The sequence below is a fragment of the Chiloscyllium plagiosum genome, unplaced genomic scaffold, assembly GCF_037043375.1.
Source record: "Chiloscyllium plagiosum isolate Xiang-an unplaced genomic scaffold, Cpla_swu_hap1 HiC_scaffold_10, whole genome shotgun sequence".
Taxonomy (NCBI): Eukaryota; Metazoa; Chordata; class Chondrichthyes; order Orectolobiformes; family Hemiscylliidae; genus Chiloscyllium; species Chiloscyllium plagiosum.
Genome location: NW_028270148.1, coordinates 8,534,956 through 8,544,706, shown reverse-complemented (window position 1 = coordinate 8,544,706; position 9,751 = coordinate 8,534,956). Strand labels below are relative to the sequence as shown.

General features: G+C 45.3%; 1 protein-coding gene across 1 annotated transcript in view; it reads left to right on the top strand.

Annotated features, from left to right (window-relative positions):
* The first annotated feature begins 2,673 nt into the window (after positions 1 to 2,673).
* LOC148148905 (uncharacterized) overlaps positions 2,674 to 9,751 on the top strand; it is a 52,129-nt gene continuing 45,051 nt past the window's right edge. The window contains exon 1 of the mRNA XM_087991096.1: positions 2,674 to 2,856. The gene's annotated coding sequence lies outside the window, so the exon portion shown is untranslated. The remainder of the gene's footprint in view (positions 2,857 to 9,751) is intronic.

Here is a 9,751-nt window from a genome sequence, read left to right as displayed (position 1 = left end):
CCCTATACATGTCCATCCCCCCATCACGAAGGCCTCCAAGCCCTCCTCTTCTTCCCCTCCCGCCGACCCAACCAGTACCCTTCCACTGATACCCTCCTTCGACTGACTGAACTGGTCCTCACTCTTAACAACTTCTCCTTCCAATCCTCCCACTTCCTCCAAACCAAAGGAGTAGCCGTTGGCACCCGCATGGGCCCCAGCTATGCCTGCCTCTTCATCGGATATATGGAACAGTCCATCTTCTGCAGCTACACTGGCACCACCTCCCACCTTTTCCTCTGGTACATCGATGATTGTATTGGCGCTACCTCGTGCTCCCACGGGGAGGTTGAACAGTTCATCCACTTTACTAACACCTTCCACCCCGACCTCAAATTTACCCAGACCGTCTCAGACTCCTCCCTCCCCTTCCTAGACCTCTCCATTTATATCTCAGGCGACCGACTCAACACAAACATTTACTAAAGACCGACCAACTCCCACAGCTACATAGATTGCACCTCCTCTGACCCTGCCCCCTGTAAAAATGCCATCCCATTTTCCCAATTCCTTCACCTCCGCCGCATCTGCTCCCAGGAGGACTAATTCCACTACCGAACAACCAAAATGGCCTCCTTCTTCAAAGACTGCAATTTCCCCTCCGACTTGGTTGACGATGCTCTCCATCACATTTCCTCCACTTCCCGCACCTCCGCCCTTGAACACCGCCCCTCCAATCGCCACCAGGACAGAACCCCACTGGTCCTCACCTTCCACCCCACCAACCTCCGGATACATCGTATCATCCTCCGTCATTTCCGCCACCTCCAAACAGACCCCACCACTAGGGATATATTTCCCTCCCCACCCCTATCAGCGTTCTGGAGTGACCACTCCCTCCGCGACTCCCTCGTCAGGTCCACACCCCCCACCAACCCAACCTCCACTCCCGGCACCTTCCCCTGCACCCGCAAGAAGTGCAAAACTTGCGCCCACACCCCCCCCTCACCTCTCTCCAAGGCCCCAGTGGATCCTTCCATATCCAGCGCTAATTCACCTGCACCTCCACACACATCATTTACTGTATCCACTGCAACCGATGTGGTCTCCTCTACATTGGGGAGACAGGCCGCCTATTTGCGGAATGTTTCAGAGAACACCTCTGGGACACCCGCACCAACCAACCCAACCGCCCCGTGGCTGAACATTTTAACTCCCCCTCCCACTCTGCCAAGGACATGCCGGTCCTTGGCCTCCTCCATCGCCAGACACTGACCACACGACGCCTGGAGGAAGAGCGCCTCATCTTCCGCCTAGGAACCCTCCAACTACACGGGATGAATGTAGATTTCTCCAGCTTCCTTATTTCCCCTTCCCCCACCTTATCTCAGTCCCAATCCCCGGATTCAGCACCGCCCTCTTGGCCTGCGATCTTCTTCCCGACCTCTCCGCCCCCACCCCCTCTCCGGCCTATCACCCTCACCTCCATCCATCTATTGTATTCCCAGTGCCCCTCCCCTCAAATTCCCTCCCCCCTACCTTTTATCTCAGCCCGCTTGGCACACCAGCCTCATTCCTGAAGAAGGGCTTATGCCCGAAACGTCGATTCTCCTGCTCCTCGGATGCTGCCTGGCCTGCTGTGTTTTTCCAGCACCACATTTTCCAACTCTGGTCTCCAGCATCGGAAGTCCTCACTTTCTCCTAGTTGATCTACCCATCCTGTCGTCTTCAATGATCTGTGCACATACCCACTCAGGTTCCTCTGCTCCTGTACGCCTTTAGAATGGTAACCCTTGTTTTAAATTCTTTCAATGCTCTTCTGGACACCTATCTTCCCAATCCACCAACTTGTCAATATTCCTTTGGAGTTCCCCACAGTCCTCCTCACAGTTGCAATCCTTCTAAGTTTAGTTTCATCTGAAAGTTTTGAAACAGCCCCCAGCACACCAAGTTCCAGATCATTCATATACCGATCGGGAAAAACAAGAGCCGAGTATCGAGCCCTGAGGAACGCCATGACAAATCTTCCTCCAACTCAAAAAGTATCCATTGAAAGTTCACAGATTTTTATGAGAAGCAGGTCTTTCAGCCCATTCTAACCATTCCAGCCCATTGAAAGAGATTATGCCATTCGTCTCAATCTCCGGTTCATTCCACCTAACCCTGCAAACCTGGTAAAATTCAGCAGAAACTAAAACTTCAATCACAGGAAACTTTTCAGTTTCAAAGCAAATATTTGGAGTTAATTAATTAATTTCAATTTCATTTTTTAAAAATGCTTTCAGTTCTTGCTATTCTGATTTGAAAACACTGCTCCTGTCCCCAAGGTTATCCTCTCATAGAGGTCGAGGTCATTTTCCAGTCCTTCACTCAAGCTGTTATTTGATACTAATAGATTCATTCAAAAGCAGAATAATCATGGACATTTATCGTACCCACCCAGAGCAAACAAGTGCCCGAACGGTTTTTTCCAATATGTGCAGAGAATGATATTTGACTGCAATATCTTTCTCTCTGCAGCCCCTTCCCTTGTGTCTTTCAGTTCAATAATTTCAATTAGAGGAAATGATAGCAAGGAAATAGCAACATTCTTTCAGCCCAGTGTTTAACACTGATAAGGGCAGCAGTTACTAATTTCAGTACAAAAGCAGGAAGACCACTGCAGCAGAGTTTCCATTCCAACAAACAGTTCAATTTTATTTTTTGAGCGAATAAGGAAAACTTCTTTTTCCTCACTGAGAGGTAACTTTGTTCAGTTTGTCTGGTGAGCTGACACCTCACAGTGTCTGGTTTTCACTGGCTCCACTGAACTGATCATGGATGTCAATAGGACTGCGAATTATTCAGTGAGTTACTCATTACCTGACAGATTTCTTGGTAAGTTGCACACAAATTATCTGCTGGGATTGGAACTGATTGTTTTGCTGTTGTAAAGTGTTAATTTAGGAATATCAGCGGGTTTGAGGAGCTCTCCAGTTCACTCTCGATTTTTCTTTCCTCATTTTGTTCTCCACTTCACACTGTGTGAGAGATTCTCCACCTCTATTTAGTTTATCTCTTTCATATATTTGTCCAGATATCATTTTCTTCCCTTTTCTCTCTCTATTTCTTACACATGTTCTCTGTTACTTTACAACTGCCTTTTCCAATTAATTCTACTCCATTGTACTCTCTTAATTACTCTGCCTCACTACCTCATAGCCCAATACCCTAAGTTTGCTCCGTTTTCAGGTACTGGTCACTCTGCGCCTTTCCATTCATTATACTGTCTCCCACACTCTTTTTCTCAGCCATTCTATGTTGCTTCTCTTTGTACTTCCATATCCATTGTTTCCATTTTTGCCCATCTCTGACTTATGTTGCATAGAGAACACTTGAAGAGATGATTAATCACTTAGAGTGTACTCTGACCATCCAGCAGGTAGACAGAAGACTGTAAGAAATAGGAACAGAAGCAGACAGTTCAGTCCATCATGCCTGCTCTGGCATTCAATGGGATTCTGGCTGATCCAACATTTCTTATGTCCCCTTTCCTGTTCTTTCCTCATATTCTTTGATTCCCATATTGATCAAGAACTTATCTAGCTCAGCTTTAAGTAAATAGAAAGTCTCTGCCTCCACAGCACTCTGGGCCAAAAGATGCACAACCATCTGAGAGAAGAAAATTCCTCCTCATCTTGATCTTAAATTGGTGCTCCTTTATTCTGAGATGATGCCTTTTCCTCCTAGACTCTACTATGAGGAAAAGCATCCATTCAGTATTTACCCTATCAAGACACTTACATGTTTCAATGAGATCACTTCAGCTCACAAGACAATCCCTCCATACCGGTAGTCATCTGAGTGAACATCTGGGCGGCACGGTGGCACAGTGGTTAGCACTGCTGCTTCACAGCACCAGAGTCCCGGGTTCAATTCCCGCCTCAGGCGACTGACTGTGTGGAGTTGGCACCTTCTCCCCGTGTCTGCGTGGGTTTCCTCCGGGTGCTCCGGTTTCTTCCCACCATCCAAAGTTGTGCAGGGTCAGGTGAATTGGCCATACTAAATTGCCCGTAGTGCTAGGTAAGGGGTAAATGTAGTGGTATGGGTGGGTTTCGCTTCGGAGGGTCGGTGTGGACTTGTTGGGCCGAAGGGCCTGTTTCCACACTGTAATCTAATCTAAACCTTCTCTGAACTGCCTCTGACGAAATAATATTTCCCTTACTAAGGGGATCAAAACTGCTTAGAATACTCCAGATGTGGTCTCGCCAGCATGTTGCACAGTTGTACAGCACCTTGCTGTAAGTTTTCCCTACTCTTATACACAACTCCCTTGAAATTCGGGCCAACATTCCATGAGCCTTCCTGATTTCTGTTGTACCTACCTGCTAGCTATCTTTATTTCATGCACAAGTATCTCCCAGGTCAGAAATCAGTTTTTCCAGTCTTGAAATCCTGTGTTCCAAACCTCGCTTGTATATTTCCATGTTTCTCCCTCAGTCTCTCTACGATGGAATGCGTCACTCATGACTTTGTCTTTCCGTTCCATTCCTGTTAATCTCTCTGAATTAAAGCTCTTGCTCTTCTGAGCAATAAATGATTTAGAAATGCATCATGCACTTCTTAAGTCACACATTCAAGAAAACGTTCGTGGAAAGGGAAAGTTTTATTTGATAGCTTTTGCATCTGACTGGATTTAAAACCAAAACAAAGCAGGCTGTTCAATCCAACTTTCATTTAAACTCCACTTTTAGATGCAGCTTCCAAATATTTGACTGTCCTTTTCAGTTTGATTCATAAACCCACTCTCCAGCTTTGCTCTTTCTTTGTGAAACAAATTCCCTGCCCAGAATCTCCCAAGTTGAGGGTTGAGAATGCCAGTGCAAAGCTACAAAACCCTGAGCTGGTTTAACAGTCGTCATTTTCTCAATCGGTTCAGACTGGGACTTCTGCCCATCTTCGAGGAAGCCCCACCTCCAGGAAAATTGCAGGTCAATTAGATGACTAGCAGACCTCCAGTCCCAGCAAAGCCATTAGGCACCCATGGATAGGAAGCAGCTGTCGCCCTGAGTTGAAGGGTCAGTAACAAAGGGCCATTATTTCATGGATTAACGACAGGACATTTAGAGGGAATTTGAGGAAAGGTCTCTTTTCACCTGGGGGTGATGGGGGCACAGACCGGGGGGACTGTTGAGGCAAGAAACCTCACAAACCTGAAAAGTGAATCTCTAATGAGCACTTGAAAGGCCATAACATTCAAGGCTATGGGTCAAGTGTTAGAAAATGAGATTCGTATGGACAGGTTAGCACAAACCCATTGAGTTGAAGGGCAGCTTCTGTGGTATTTGACTCAATGCAGCTTCATTGCTGGATTTGATACCTAGATGTACATGGAAGGGGTTTCATTAGAGCCAGGTCAACAGGTCCCAATGTGTGGGATGGAAGTTGCTGCAATTGGGAGGACAGTGTCTACTGCATGCCATAAGCAGGTGGGAAGCCAAGTCCTGAGGCACATTCATTTGACACAGAGACCTGTAGGGACCAATCACCAAACCACAACTAAGTCATTAGAGTTCACCTTATTGTTTTGTTCCATGACTGTTGATGAAATACTACCAGAGCAGGAGGTTGCTCTTGTGTGTCACTGGTTGACCACTTAGGGGCTCAAGACCACAATTGACCCATTGAAAGGACAGATACAATTCCTATGGCAGCAAGATAGGTATAGTGTAATAAAAGTCTAGTAAGGGAAGGATATACACAGTGAGTGGTAGATCCCTAGGGAGTACTGAGGAATAAAGGGACCTTGGTGCACAAGTCCATAGATCCCTGAAGAAGTCAGCTCAGGTAGACAGGGTGGGGAAGAAGGCATATGGGATGCCTGCCTTCATCAGTTTGGGTATAGAATCTTGGAACAAGGAAGTCATGTTACAACTTTCCAAAATATTGGTTAGACCACAGATGGAATATAGGTGGAAGGCACAGATGGAATATTGTGTGTGGTTCTGGACACTAACAGAAGGATGTGATTGTATTGGACAGGGTGCAGAGAAGATTCACCAGGATGTGGCCTGAGATGAAAAGTGTCCGTTGTGAGGAGAGATTGGATAGGCTAGGTTTGCTTTCCTTGGAGCAGAGGACGCTAAGGGAGAATCTGATTGAAGTGTACAAGAGCTATAGATTGAATAGAGCATGAGAATATTTTCCCCATGGCAGACATGTCTAAGACCAGAGGGTACAAAAGGACTGGATGGGGTGTAAAATAATTTGATCCAAATGTCGATAGATCTGTGGAGCACACTGCCTGAGAGTGTGTTGAAGGTAGGGATTCTTAAAACATTGAAGAAACATCTGGATGTATACTTTAAATTCTGGGGCACAGTAGGCTGTAGAGCGAATGCAGGTAAATGGGATTAGTGTAGTTTGATGTTTGCAGGTTGGCATAGACAATGTGGGCTGAAGGGCCTGTTTCCATGTTGTTTGACTCTCTGGCTCACTAAAGAATTGTAACTCAAAGCCACCTGAATTTATGCCTGATCTAGATTCAGTAACCCTTTCTTGAGAGGTGTGAGCAAGAATTCCACCAAGGACTGCTCTCCCACAGGCCTCAATCCTTAAATATTTAATGACATTTCTTAAAGGGGACACACCCTCTATCATGATCATCTATCAAATTTGTGTCAACAATATATTCTGTCATCACAGAATTGTCATATGAGTGTGGATCTAACCAGACTCTGTCTCTCCGTGCCCTGACCAACCATCAGTCTCCACCAACCCCTTTCCCAATTGGAAGATAGTTGACCTTTAACGTTGCAAACAATTAGCAAGGAAGGAACCAGATGGTTTGGGAACACATATGACTAACAACGTGCTTACCTGAAAGTACGCAGAAGAATTTAATACAGGAAACCAGAGCACACAGATTCCTCTTCAGTTGGAACTTATTTTGTTTTATAAGCTGCAAAATCCACCTTCTCAAGTTCTAGTAATTCAAACAAGGACTCCTCCCTCCTAAACAAAATGAAACAGGCTGTGTTAACCCTGTAACATTTTTTTCACATGCTTTTGACAACAGGGGCATAAAAATAATTGGTGTTAATCCAAAGAATATTTGGGACAGAGACCACCCTAGTTTCGACCTCCAGTTACTTGAGCACATTACTCAACCTAACACTTAGACAGTACTGAGGGAGTGGCAGAGAAGTTTGTGTCTGTCTTCACAGAGGAACATACTAGAAATCTCCCAGAATTATAGATACAAGAGACTGTCTAAGTAACTTCACAGAGGCCAGTATCTGTCAGTAAGGTGCCCTTTATTAACACATGAATAGTCCTTGATATCAGTGCTGGCTCATTCAGCATCAACTACTAAAGTGTCAGCATCTCTGATATTCACCTTTTTATCCATCAGCCAGGATGCCCTGATTGGACCAGATTAATAGCTCAATCAGGGAACTCATATTCTATGAGGAGAATTTGAGTCAAAATTTTGGCATCCAAAGGGTGGGGGTCTAGAATGCACTGGGGACAAGTATGGGGGAAGGAGTAATAGAGGCAGGAACCCTCACCTTTAAAAAGTACAGTACATGGATGAACTTTTAAATGTCATAACAGTCAAGACTAAGGGCTGGAAAGTGAGATTAGTGTAGATAGGCCAGACCATAAAACCATAAGAAATAGAAACAGAATTAGTCCATTTAGTCTATTTAGTCTGTTCCACCATTTGATCATGGCTGATATGTTCCTCAATCCCATTAATTTGCCTTTCTCCCAACCCTTGATCTGCTTACCAATCAAGAACCTATCTATCTCTGTCTTAAGTACACTCAATCTCCACAGCCTTCTGTAGCAATAAGTTCCACAGAGTTATCATCTCTGGCTGAAGAAATTCCTCGCCATCTGAGTTCTAAAGAGTCATCCCTTCATTCTGAGGCTGTGCCTGAGGTCCTAGTCTCTCCTTTTGGTGGAAACATCTTCTCTACATCCAATCTATGCAGGCCTCTCATTATCCTGTAAGTTTCAATAAGGTTCCCCTTTGTTCGTCAAAACTCCAATAAGTACAGACTCAGAGTCCTCAACCATTCCTCATATAACAAACCCTTCATCCCTGCAATCATTATTGTAAATCTCCTCAGTAACCCCGCCAATGCCAGAAAATTGTTCAATAGATACAGGGCCCAAACTACTCATAATATTCCAAATATGGTCTCACCGGAGCCTTATACACCCCCAGCAGTACATCCCTGCTCTTGTACTCTAGCCCTTTTGAAATGAATGCTAACATTGCATTTGCCTTCCGAACCATGAACTGAATCGATATGATAACTTTAAGAGAATCCTGACCTAGGACTCCCAGTTTCCTTTGAACTTCAGTTTTCTGGAGCCCGTCACATTTAGAAAATAGTCTGTGCCTCTATTTCACAGTTGCCCACATTGTATTCCATCTGCCACTCTTTCCCCACTCTCCTAGCCTGTCCAGGTCCTTGTGCAACCTTCCCGCTTTCTCAACTTTATCTCTCCCTCCACCACCATTTGTGCCATCTGAAAACAGAGCAACAATGCCCTTAGTTCCTTTGTCCAGATCATTATAATTAAAAGTCCCCTTTAACCCCATTCTCTGCCTTCTGCCAGTCAGCCAATCCTCTATCCATGCCAGTACCTTGCCCCTAACATGATGGGCTTTTATCTTATTTACCAATTTCCCGTGCGGCACCTTGTCAAAGTCCTTTCAGAAATCCAAAAAGATCCACTGGCTTTCCTTTGTCTAACTTGCTCATTACCTCCTCAAAGAATTCTAATGGATTTATCAGACATCACCTCCCCTTGATGAAGCCATGCTGACTCAGCCCTATTTTACAATACACTTCCTACCACTTTGCAAACTCATCCTTAATAATGGACTCAAAAGTTTTACCAATGACCAACATCAGGCTAAGCAGCCTATAGTTTCCTGTCTTCTGTCTCCCTCCCCCCCAGCCTTCTGAATCAGGGGTATTGTATTTGCTATTTTCCAATTCTCTGGGATCCTCCCTGACTCCAGTGATTCCTGAAAGATCACCACCTGAAAGATCATCTACAATCTCCTCAGCTATCTCCTTCAGAATTCTAGGGTGTAGTCCACATGATTTATTGGCCTTCCTCTATTTGAGGTGTCTAGAGTCAGGGGACACCGCCTCAGATTAAGAGGCAAGGCATTTAGGACTGAGATGAGAAGAAATTTCTTCACCCACATAGAGGGGAATCTCCCAAATATATCCAGGAATGTTCAGACACATCGCTGCTGAGAATGTTTAAGGTGGAACTTGAGTGGTTTCTGGATACTATTTATATCACAGGACATGAAGATAGGAGGGGAGTTAGTGTTCAGGTAGATGGTTTGTTATGATCTAAAACGGTGAAGCATGCCTGAAAAGCTCATTGGTCGACAACTCAAATGTTCTGTTATTCTCAGTGGCACACTGTCAGCATTCTAGAGGAGCACCACATTATCAAAGGATCAGTACTGAGGGAGCGCTGCATTGTCACTGCCGAGGGACAACAGAGTGCTGGAGTGCTGCACTGTCATTGGACAGATACTGAGGGAGTGCAGCAGTGTTTGAGGGTCAGTAATAAGGGAGTGCTGCACTGTCGAAACATCAGTCCTGAGGAAGTGCTGCACTGTAGGAGGTTCAGTACTGAGGGAGTGCTGCACTTTAGGAGGGTCAGTACTGAGGAAGTGCTGCACTGTAGGAGGGTCAGTACTGAGGGAGTGCTGCACTTTAGGAGGGTCAGTACTGAGGAAGTGCTGCAC